At 41.0% G+C, this 13,156-nt stretch overlaps 1 protein-coding gene across 2 annotated transcripts in view; it reads right to left on the minus strand.

Annotated features, from left to right (window-relative positions):
- The window catches only part of CNBD1 (cyclic nucleotide binding domain containing 1), a 142,887-nt gene that overhangs the window by 59,995 nt on the left and 69,736 nt on the right, over positions 1-13,156 (minus strand). The window lies entirely within an intron of this gene.

Genomic DNA, 13,156 nt, shown 5'->3' on the forward strand with positions numbered 1-13,156 from the left:
AGAGGTAAGATGTAGCAATTTAATGCTCCAAATTATAGTATTTAGGGCTCTACACTGGACATTTCCCAAGGAATTCGGAGGAACAGCTTGTACTGTTCCCAGCTGCCAATAAGGCAACTTTTGCCGTCCTTAATGATAAGCCCTTGAAACACCGCAGTGCTTTTCAATTATAGGATGTGTACCCTGAGTGTGTGCTGTCCATCCCTGGAGTCTCTGAAGGCCATAGGCTAAACTGCTGCTCACTGACTATAGACTGAAAGGCTGTGAAATGGCAAGAAATGGAATTGCTTATAGGGAAGTTCAACTATGCAGCACTTCAAAGACCAGGCAGCAGCCTTAGAGGATCTAGCTTGAGACAAACCAACACCAGAATCAAGTGAGCTATAATAATATGCTTCCCTTATGCTCTTGGAACAGACCATCTGCAATACATATTTCTGGAAGGAGTATATCAGTAAGAACTGGAGGATGAAATACGGAATCTATGCCCTGTGCCCTCTGCTCAGCATAGTGAAAACATCCCCCACCCCACCCGATGGCAAGACATCGCAACAAATTACAAGAGACAGCTGGCTACTTCATTGCTGTTGTTTTTAATATTTTTGGAGGCAGAGGGGGACATGATTCTTTGTGTTGTTGTTTTAAAATTGATGGTTGCAAGACTTTGGAGCTGAAAGGTGGGGGCATAAAAATCTTGCAATAAATAAAGCTCTGCATCTGGCTGCAACCTGCTTGAAACACAATTCTGACCTAGATAGCTTTTTGGTTAATCCAGTGTGGCATTTCTACTGTTTCTGTATGCATACAATTTCCTTGTTGACTGCATATACACCATGCATTTAAAGAACATCTGAAGCACGCCCCCCCCCCCAAAAAAAAGAATCCCGAGAACTATTAAGAGTGCTGGGAATTGTAGCTCTGTGAAGGATTAACTACAGTTCCCAGGAATCTTTGGGAATGATGCACTTCAAATGCATGATGTGTATACAGCGAAATTTTGGAAGTGTGACCTACCACTACTGTACTGATACAAGGATGTATTTTTTTTCCCTTGAACAATGGGGGCTGCCATCTTCTTTCCAACAATTCCCATCGGAATGGCACAACATCACATGTCATCCTCACTGGGGTATTCTCTTCAGCTTTAAGAAGGAGCACAGGTGGTCTGTTTCACAGCTGCTTGCAGTGGCAGCAAATCAATTTTTTTATTATTGTAAAAGGGTGTAACTTCAACAAGGACCCCTCCAGAGGTCCTAAAAATCCACCATACTTTTGCAGTAGATGAACAGTTCCACAAAAACAGGAATATTCAGCCCTGCTCTGCAACTCCCAAAGTCTCAATTTGGTGATGTTTATCAGTACCAGCACTTTGGGTTTTCTGAGAAGTCCTCCCACAAGATATTTTCAATAGGACCACTTCTGGAGTGCGCTCTTGCAACTATTACCTGTGAAGGTAGCTCCACCTGTTTGTTACTTGACCCAGAGAGCTGGTGGATGAGCAACCAAGCAAAACAATGGTAGTGATCAGGAGCACCAGTCAATGGCTCAGCTTTCGGAAGGAAAGGGCAGGTGAGCGAGCAGTGAATGCTGACCCTTGCTGTTGCCACTTGCCTCCCCATCTAGCAGATCATGTCACCAGTGAAGAAGAGTAGCAGGGAGCTCTGATCTCTTATGGGTGCTTCTGGGTCATGGGGCCTTTGACAGATATTTGAGGATGCTGGTCTTTAAACTGAACCTCTTGTGTGTCCAGTCTAAGGTAGACCCACTAAAACTATTGTACAGTACCTAAGCTAGTCATGCCCATTGATTTCAACAGGTTTGCTCTGAATATGACTAACTTTGGATAACAGACACACTTTCCTCTTTGACAGACAACCGGACGAAGGCAAAAATTGGCCTGGCCAAAGGAGATTTCAAACTAGTTCAGTGAAATTTCTCCAGGCTTCGGGAACCAGGTTTCAAACACAGAAACACTTCCAAATGTTATCTCTTGTGAAATAAAGGGAGGCTGGTATGTGTTATAAATGGAAAAGTGTGCAAATACAGTGGTTACATACGCTTCAGGTTACATACGCTTCAGGTTACATACGCTTCAGGTTACAGACTCCGCTAACCCAGAAATAGGGCTTCAGGTTAAGAACTTTGCTTCAGGATGAGAACAGAAATCATGCTCCGGCGGCACGGCAGCAGCAGGAGGCCCCATTAGCTAAAGTGGTGCTTCAGGTTAAGAACAGTTTCAGGTTAAGTACAGACCTCCGGAATGAATTAAGTACTTAACCCGAGGTACCACTGTACATGTAATACCCTCTGACACATAGAATCACATAGTCAACAGCACTGGTAGGTCCTAGTGAGCATGAAAGTTCATAGTGGAAGACACAAGAATGGCTTGTGCATCCTAAACAATTTCTTAATCCCTTGTGGTCATTTCTACTTTGTGACTCCCCTGTGAGTCCAGACAAGTCCATTTTTCACCTGCTAGCTTTTAAAAGATTATGTGGGTTAAGCAGAGAAGACAAATGCTTGGCAAAAAAATGCCCATTGTGTTGTTTCATTTGACACCGTGTCATCAGATTGCAAATTTTGCAGGAAAAGCACTTAGTAATGCCTTCCTAGCCTGCTATTTTTTAAAAAACCAAGCAACAATTACAGGTAAGTAATTTTCTCTTCCCTGAAATATAGCAATGCATTTTGCCATCATAACCTTTTGGCATTTTATCTTTTGACTAGGAACCACACTTAGTAGGGCTGTCAACAAAGGAGTGGAACAGCTAACCAGCCATATATAAAATAAGATATGAATAAATGAAAGCACAATTCCACACTATGGTAACGGTAGAGAAAATTGCAGGTCCTAGCATAGTCACACATCACTGTTGAGACAAAGCTTGCGTATATCAAGTTCTTGAAATTCTCTTGCCTCTGTCCAATATTTTATTTATTGGAAATGGTTTAGCCTGGACTATTGCTTTCATGAAGAATTGTGTTAGGGTGAAACCCCCAAAGGAGACTATAATGCTGAAACATTAACACAATATCCTGTAACTAAAAAGGCCTAAACTGTAAGGTAGTGGGGAAACACTATAGACAAAGGAATGAGATAAGTTTGTCACCTCTTTTTCAGCATTATTTGCAATATGCAAAACACCCTTTTCCAATCAATGTTAGGGATGACAGCAACACAGAAGGGATAAGAGCAGAGCTCAAGGACACTAAATGATGAGGAGTGCAGATAGTATAAAATGGGGAACATATAGTAATATAACATTAACAAGGCAAGGTTGGTTTTCCTAAATATGACCTTGAATTTTATGCACATAAGTTGAATGCACAGCAACATTTTCATGGTTTGATTTGATTTGGTATTTGTTTTCTGCTTTTCCAACAATGATGTTGAACTCAAACTGTCTCACAATAAAAACAACATTATTATTAACAAACATTACAATCACTATAATACAAACTCAAAGGGATTGTAACATATCTCTCATGATACAAGTTACATGAACCCAAATCAGGCATTTTCATGGCTAAACAAAATACTTTTGATAAATAAAATTGTATTTGCCTTCCGTTTCAGCATGGGATGTAGGAAATCTTTCATACACATATTAAAGAAATATTGGAAGCTGTTATACAATAAGGACTTAAAGCTTATTGAATGACTTTGGCCCAGTCACTCATTCAGGGCAAATCTGCCAATTTTATTTTCCCAAACTTGGGTTGTATCCAATGCTAATCCTAATTTCAATAGACCCACTGAATTTAATAAAAATACTAATTTAGCTCCATTCATTTCAATGCATTTACCCTCTGAGTAAAACCTAGTTTAATTTTTTTAAGCCCATCTGGAAATTTGCCAGCATTTTAGTTTGCATTTATTCTAACAGACATATTTTATAAGCATTTTTGCCAATATAACTTACACGTGTTGAAAATATATATTAATAGTTACTAAACTTTTTTATTGTAACAAATGTAATGTATTCAAATAGCTTTGAACAAGGTTTACAAAGCCCAACATGCATTATCAGGGCAATATTATGTAACTGCATTTGACTCAAAGTGTTACGACAGGTACTGCTGAAATAGTTGGAGATCTAGTAAAAATCTCACTGCCTGATTTTGCAGTGATAGAATATGAGGTGAGCCATAAAACCATGTTAAACATCTGATCTAAATTGTGTTTGACTAGTATACTTTGGAAACTGTCAACCATTATTCACACATTAGTGGCAGTTCTAACAGTATTAGGCCTGACTCATAAATATGCAGTAATGACATTTTAAGCTTTTCCCCTGGCTGTGGAAAGAGACTCAGGCAGCCCAATCCTATAAATGCTTGCCTGCAAGGGTGCTCCAAGGAGAATTAAACCCAAATAAGCATTCATGGGATTGCATGTATAGGATGGCATGTTACCCAATAATATAGACAAGTGGGAGGACCTGCAACAAAATATTACAGTGTAGACAGCTCCTGCTCCTGCCTGCTTTGTATTCATTCAGAGTGCTCCATTCCATTCCACCTCATCTTGGTTTTCTCTCCCTTAGATACAGAACATGCTGAGACCACTAAGCAGGCTCAGTCCTGATGGTGGAATTTAGGAATTTCCCCCAAATATTTTTCTCCTTCTGCAAACCCTCAGAGCATGCCGATACCTCCTTCTTGTTTCTCAATAACATGCATAGCCATCATAACTCAGCACCTGACTTTCCTATTGGTCAGTGCCAATTCTGGGAGTGTGTATGAGGTGGGGGCCATCATTCGGTCCAGGCCTCACACTCAAAAGGGGCTTCAAATGTAGACATGTCTGAATTTTTCGGTGTTTGATATATTTTGCCAGTTATTTTTATGAACATCAGACCAAAATGTGGCACACGCACTATCAGCTAGAAAAGTCTTTGTTAAATTAAAAAACAAAAACAAATTAACATTTATTTGAAGGGGTACCTTTTTCTGTTTTCCTCTGTTGTCATTTGTGATTTTTATTATAGCTAGGGATCTCAAAGGTTGGACATGGTCAGGTCCTCTCTGAACTTCTGAGAGGGCCTGCTATTAGTAAGTATGATTTGCACCTCAGTTTAGGTTCCTCTGAAATGGGGAACTGGTGGGAGCTGAACTCTGCAATCTCTCTACAATCATTTTCTCTCTCTCTACTAAATAAATACACCTACATATATGATCAGCTTGGATTTATATTCAAGGAAGCAAACTATAAAGATATGGCTGAATGAATTATGTTACTAATTCAAAATGGGTGGCAGGGCCAATGTAACTAATATTAAGCACAATGCATTTCAGGAGGTTTGGTGGTCCATTGGAAGTTGCTTGGTGCAGATCTGATTCTGAGACCAGGAAAACAAAATATACTGCCATTTTACTGTACTGTCTTCATTCTTCATCAACCTGGTGCCTTCCTGATGCTCTGGATTACAACTCTCTTCCAGGATGGTGAAGCCTGTCTTAATTCAAAGAACAGTCTGCATTCCTATGCAGACATAAGCTTCCACTATATATGGGATTCCTCATTCACTTCAGTGGCAGTAATAGCAGCTTGGTACCTGTACCTGAGACCCAATAGCTCAAATAGCCATTGTACTGGGGCTCAGTTTATGTACCAATTTCTGGTGCATATATCAAATATGTACCTCTTGCTAAAGAAACAATTCACAACCAAGAAGCTAAGCAAATCATTTCCCACTAGCTGACATTTAAATGTTTAGTATGTTTTTAAGCGAGGGTAACGAGAGATTTCTAATCAGGGGGAAAAACTTGCTCTATTAATCTGCAGTTTTATGAGCTAAATTATTACCGCTGCATGCTATTATAATGATTTGGAAATGCCTCGCTGCTGCTGTAAACTGCCTACCAAGGCTTCATGTCAGTGAGAAGTTGCAAAGGTACAATTATGATAAGTGTAAATGGAGGCACTAGGACTAATTTACAAAGGTACTCTAGTCATGCTTGTAGCGCCCTGTCACATTCGTGACTAGATTTCCATCTGACCTTATGCACAGTAGATTCTAGGTTAACTTTAATGTATTTGGCATATAAGAAATATTCCTCTTTAAAGTTTTATAACCCTCAGAGCTCGAAATTCTCTCCTCATATGTTTTTAACATCAGTCTTGTGTATAATTTGGGGAATGGTTTCATAAAACCTGGGAAACCCATCTGGCTGTAAACTTTCCCCTGCTGGCTCACCTCTGCTCCTTTTGCTGGCAGAATTTAAATATGAAAAGATGGCTCCAGCTCCAATGTCATTTCAGAACTCCTTCTATCAACTTAGGTTTCCTGTTTTCTCCCCCCAACACCACAAACTTTTCATTGTTTGCTTTGCAAGGCAGCATTAGATAACTAACACCCCAAAGGCAAAAGTCTATATATTTTGTGCATCTGTTGGCTGGACTGCTGGGCTCCAGGATTTTCTGAGCTCTTGGTCTCCCCACCCCCAATGGGGTCTCCTAACCTGTAAGGGGCAGGATGTACGAACTGAGAATGCTCTTAGTCTGCATCTAATCTCCTTGAATAGACTGTGCTAAAGGGAAATAGCAGCACTGTTAGGGCAATGGGCCCACTACATCTCATTTGGCACTCTGGCAAATGCTCGACCTTACTCCATCCTCTGGAGCAGAAATGGCTTACCCATTGGAATGGAGCCACAACACTAGCTTCTTGGCAGTGGGGTCACTGCCACTTACCAATCCCTCTCCTGTCCAGTAAATGGCAGTGAACCCTCTGCTGAGAAGCTAGCATTGTGGTTCTACCCTACCAGGAAAGCTTCTTTTGATCTGGAGTCAGCCTCTGTGGCACATTTTCTAGCGCTGCATTGGGACAAAAATTCGCACAACATTCTAGAAATCTTAGAATGCCCTGAAAGAACTTCCTTTATGTTTTTTTCTTTGCTTCAGATGACAAATAAATAGCCAATCCAATTCTCCCTGTTGTTTTCTATTTTACATCTGAAGCTAGTGTTTGCTTTGTTTGAGCAGATGAACAGAAGTTACAATATCTTATTGTTTTAGGATATAAGATCATGAAAGCTAAGATTCTCATGAACAAATGTATCATTGATCAGAACTGGTGCAGAGAGCACTGAACGAGTAGGGAAGTCTCTGGTTAAAATTTTTTTGAAGGCTTCAAATGAGCTATAAGGAATTCTATGTTTAATTTATTACATATACCTTTCCATGAAGGGACTGGGAGTAGCATGGTAGCCTCTCACAAATCATATGAAGCAGGTTGGGCAGGAAGGATAATATAAAGCCAAATAAATTATCCACAGGCACTTTGGGAGAGTCTGACAACAAGGCAAAGGTTCTGAAGAACTGAAGTCCCATTCTCCAGTAGGATAAGCCTTAAAAAAATGAACTAAGCATAAAAAAGCCTTTAAAAGCCCCATTCCCCAGTAGGGTAAGCCTAAAAACCAGCCTAACAAGCCCATATTTTAGAGATCTTTAAAGACCATCATAATTATGAAGCTAGATTGTTAGGGCCTTGGGGGCTATCCAGCATTTTGCACTCACATGGTGGCTGTCTGCCTACTAGGCAGAAGTTGTGGCTGGGTGCTCTGTGAAATGAGTTTCTATTTTAGGGATCAAACTCATTCCCATAAGGTGGCTTGCCCAAAGAGAGTGAGAGATGAAGAGAGGTGTGTAGAGAAGCCATTGGAAGCCCTATGATTGTTGCTCCTTTGCTGTTATGTAGAATGAAGGTTTTGAGGCAGGAGGGTTTCATACTGAAACAGCTTCCTTGAGGGGAACTTGTGGCTCTCCAGATGGTGTTGTCCTCCAGCATAGCCAATGGGGATTCTGGTAAGAGAGATGCAATCATAAGGAACATAGAGAGATGGATGTGTTATGAGTGAACTGATGGTATGGTGACTTGCCTGTCTAGTGTTCAATGAATATGGACATAATGTGCTGTGGGAACAGCCTGATAAGAAAAGTAGGGTAGGAGTCAGTGACTGTGGTATATGTTGACACCCACAACACCACAACAGACATTATTGAGGTCCTGAAAGAAAAAATGGAGTTGCTTGATAAGGCAAAGTTCAGAACCTCCAAGGTAGTATTTACAGAAATGCTACCGGTTGGACCCTGTTCTATACATGCACAGGGTCACTCCGAAATGCAGAGGTGTAGGGTCTCAATGTATAGAGGAGATGGTGGTATTGGCAGGGAGGATTAGATAAATAAGACAATGGGCAAGAAAAGCCTATACAAAATCATATATACTTCCATACACATTTCCATTATTTGCAATGAGCCCTCTGCTTATCTCTAGTGACTAAGGCTGCAGTCTTATATCCATTTACCTGACTAAGTCCTACTGCACTCAAAAGAGCTTACTTCTGAGTATAGGGTTGTGCTGTAAGCATACAGGAAGTTTGCATAGAGAAGCATTTTGGAAATGAATTCAGAAGCCTCTATTCATGTCTGTGGAACCTGCACAGGAGGACTTCAGGGTGAATTGTGCCCTCTAAATTTATGCACAACTAAATTAATAGTTCTCTTCCCATAGCTGAGAAGTAGCTTCTTTTCCCTGATGTGGGCTGCAAGACCTACTGAACTCAAAATGAGTAGACATGAGTTGGATTGCACTGTAAGTATTCCACGGGAATCAAAGCTTTCAAATTCTTACATAATCATACTTTGGCCCAGTAAAATATATTACCACCATATATGTTTTCATCTCTTTTCTTTTTCCAGAGCAAACATAAGCTGTGCTTGTTAGCCAATCTAGTAAGTATCATTTGTACAGAACATTTCAGTGTATGTGTATTAAACACTTAATTCATACATGATTCCAGCATTTCAATTTCCTATGCACTATCTTCCATCAAAGCCGGCTTAAATACCACACTTTCCCCCAGGATCTTTTCAGGTAATTGACTGGCTAGTTACACCAACTTATATTCTCTGCACTATGCCTCCTACCCTGCATTCTGATCTAAAGTTTAGGCGATGGATTCCCAGAGGTTCTTCCTTCCAACAGGTCTGCTATTCTCTTTAGTATAGCAGTTCCCAAACTATGTTCCAGGGACCAGCAGTAGTCCATGAGTTTCATTCAGGTGGTCCTTGGCATGTCTGCGAAGAACACTTAGGAACAGAATTCTATGGAATTCAAATTCTAATACAATAAAATAAAATACAAGATATAAAAGAAGCAAATCAAATATTGGCACATTTTCAAGCTTTCCCCTTCTGTTCACACCATACTTTTCAATGCACCACACTCCTAATTCATATAGAAATTGTCTGTGTGGAAATGACATGCACACTTCCACACACTGTCTCCCTAAGGCCCATGAGGAACATCACTGTTACCTTCCAAAATAAAGAAAGTTAAAATGTTAGAGTTAAAAGCAAACCTACGAAAGATGCCACTTAAAATGAGGAGGGTGTAGATTCTACAGTCTGGCTACATACCAACAAAAAGGTGGGGGGGGCAGAAGAACTTGCTAGCAGCAAAACCTGACTAAGTAATGTATTATTGATTTGGATAATGGCTTAGATCTAAAACATAATCCAAGTTTACAACAGAGGCCCAAATGCTACAAGAAAAAGGTTCCAACAGGGAGTCTTTTATTTATTATCTAAATGTGCAGCAATACTTTCCCCAGCTTAAGGGAAAGCTCATAATGACCATATCTGGGCTCTTTAACCCTAAAAAGATTAAATATGTACAATGATAATAATTTTATTATTTATACCCCACCCATCTGGCTGCATATAGTTGCATATAGTTCCCATGTGTACTTATTAAACAAGAAGTAATTAAGAGGGCAACCCTGTACATGCCTAAGTCCTTTGAATTCAATGGAACTTTTTTTATTTTATTATTTACTGAATTTATATTCCACCCTTTCTCCCAAATGAGTCCAGGTTAGCAAACACATCTACATTTCCCAAGCATTCTAAAAGCCAGAACACACACATCCTTCAAAATCCTCACATCTCTGAATGTTGCAATTCAGTTCTCCAGCCAACAATGCAAACACTAAGGTAAAGTGTGCATAAAGAGTGTGTGTACTAGTGAAAATTACATACAAAAATGCATTATATTGCAAGATAATGCTTTATATAAATGTGTATATTAGGCAAAGCACACAACAATGCGTTTAGTAGGGGGAAATTGCACAAAAATCCTGATGAATTTTCGTCAGGATTTTTTTAAGGGGGCTCATAAATTGCTGCAGAATTTTGGGAGAACTGAATTTTTAGACTGGAAAAATGAGAGAGAGGCTCAAAATCAATCTACCCACAGTCTCAAAACCCATCAGCAACCTCAAAAGTAAAATAAAAAACAAAAACTCACCCTTATTAATGCAACTTCTTTTCTCATTAATTGACAAAGAATGGCTTTTAAAAGTGGAATCATTTTTTTCACAGAGCAGTAGCATTCTTATCACAACACTCATACAAAGACTCTCCTCCCTGGAAGAGAGGGGAGTGGTTGTGGGCGGGAGCCCGAGCTCTGCCCCTGGCCGGGGGCCTTAGCCCCCGCCCCTCCTCACCTGGCTGGTGCCCACGCCCACCGGAGGCAGCCAACCAGGTGTCTCCGGGGGGCGTGTTTAGCAGCTTAATGCTGCGGCTCCAGCTCCGCCTCCTCCTCAGTCGCCGTCGTCCCGCAGCGAGTCACCCACCCTCCACTCCCATTTAGCTCAGGGTCTAGGTTTTTTGGCCTTGCTATGGACCTTAGGTTGGTCGCCCCGGTTGTCTGGGGGGCCTGGTAGGAATTTTTCCATTTGGCATTAGGCTTTTTGGTTTTTTCGCCTACCTCGTAGCAATCGTCACAACTTTTGTGGTATTGGTGGGTAGGTTAGGCATTGGATTCATGTGTGTCAAGGGCTAGGTGTGGCCATCGCCTATGCTATCTACCGTGGGTTATTCCGTTAAAGGAATCTGGCGGTCGTGTATTCCGTCCGATGCCTGCTTGGCGTGAGGCCATGGCACGACCCTCGGTGACATCAGGGGGTGAGCCTATAGTTGGATGAGCATCAACAGGCTCCACCTACTGTTGAATAAACCCACCTCCTATAGTCATCCAATGCCTAAGCCAATACCTTTTCACTGCTGTAATCAATAAAGTTGTGGCCTTTTCTTGCCCATTAACCTTATATCACGTGTCCTTGTGTGTTTATTTCACATAGCGGGGGTCGGGCCCTCGATCCACAATGGAGTGGAAAGGAAACCGATTGTGGAGAAAGGGATACATATGTCTGTTAACGTTTTAACGGAATATCTATTCTGTGACCTCTGTGACTGCCATGAGGCCTTATATCCATGGTGGTTACAAGCTTGTTAGCAGTGGTTGCTAGGTGACAGGTTCTTGCAAAGGAGAGTGACTGCTTCGAGACTTAGTAGGTGGGGCTCAGGCAGATTTCATTTACAATGACTGCAGGCTCTAGTTAGCTGGACAGTTAACAGTCAGTTGTAGGGGATCAATAGTGAGTGCAAGAGGAGATGTGAAGGAAATTGGCTGGGGTGGGGGAAGAATATTAGGAAAAATGGCTTGAGGGAAAAGGCATTTGGTGGCTAGAGTCAGTACCAATGGCTCTTGGGTCTGTGGAAACTGCCATATAACACCTTAAATCTCCAATATGTGTATCTGTTCGCCCCATGTGTATAAAATCATCACAATAAATCACTTTAAATTTATCTTGTCTCTGGTGAGGGAGCCCATCTCACATCCAAGTCTAACCATGTTACTAGCAGGTTGTAAAGTCTTCTGAGGGAAATGGTGGGAGCAAAGGAATTAAAGATAGATACTTATGGGTGTAGACAAGTGAGGATGAGGACAGGGATTCCAGATGGGGATGAGTAAATTATGTCTGCACAAGCCTGAAAGCTCTTCCTCTTCTCATTCTTTCTCGGGAGTTCTCATTATAGCCTTCCATTCTCACAGCATCCACCCATTTGCCTCCACTTCTACTTCTCTCCAGCAACAGCTCAAAGCAGGACTGTACGTGGCTCCTTCTTCCCAGCTAACTCACTGGTTCTCCTCCTCCTAGCTTAAGCCTTCTGGTAAAGCAGCAAGCCAATTCAAAAGCAAATTGGTAGGGAAACGAGGCCAATCTGTTCTGAAAACCTCAATTGAGGCCACACGAAAGCTCAAGAATGAAATACTTGCTGTGTACTATAAACTTCAGCATAGTCGTGTCCTGAAGGCATTCTTCGTTTCCAAGCCACGGTTCCAGAAATACATAGACAAATGAGAGAATTTGGAGGGAAAGGGGCACAGAGGGTGAGCTGTGGCCTGTAATGACTGGCTTAGGAAGAGGGAACTGTAGCAGAACACATATAATTTGATTGACACTGGGGAAACGTTTGCTAAATAAATGCCTATATATTCCCACTACTGTAGTTTCCTTCCAGGAAACTATTTCGTGTGACCCTTCCATGACACTGTGTCTGATTTAAAAGGACATGCTGTCCCATGGCTATTACTACCCACACGTGCAGTGATTGTGAAGGATGCAGACACTTCCAGGAAGTAAGCAAAAATTAACTTTATTATAAAAAGAAACTTAATCATGATAGTACAATTATTATTTGCCTTACTTCCGCGTATTGCTGTTTCATCCTTTTCACCAGGCTTTCTTAACACTCCCTTACTCTCACACACATCCATTTTCTAGTTCTTAATTGGGGATGAATCTGTCAATTATGATTTCTCTGTTTCTTATTTTCCAGTGTTAAGTTCAGTTCACACCATTTCCACATCTGATTGTGTGTGTTTTTTTAACTCCACATGAACATCCATATGCACTTTTATGCACATTTCTAATACTGTATATGCATTTATTTATTTTACAAAATATTGCCGTTTTTGCAAGCAATTTTCCTTTGATAGAATGCATGTCTCTCTGTGTGTTTTACTAACACGCATTTCTGTGTGCATTCTTTGGTTGGAGAACTGCATCACAAAATTCAGAGAAGTGTGGATTTCAATGGAGGGTTGAATTTCAGTTCACCTATTGGTTCTGGAACTGTGCATTTGGTAGATTTGCATTAAATTGCATACTGAAGAAATTTATCCACCATCATTATTCTTACCAAGTGTAGCTTCCCAGCCCTTGTCACAGACTCTAGTATACCTGGCCCCTTCTGACATGACAACTTCTGGTATTGCGTAACCTGATGCCATAGAAG

This window comes from Podarcis raffonei, chromosome 7 (assembly GCF_027172205.1).
Source record: "Podarcis raffonei isolate rPodRaf1 chromosome 7, rPodRaf1.pri, whole genome shotgun sequence".
Taxonomy (NCBI): domain Eukaryota; kingdom Metazoa; phylum Chordata; class Lepidosauria; order Squamata; family Lacertidae; genus Podarcis; species Podarcis raffonei.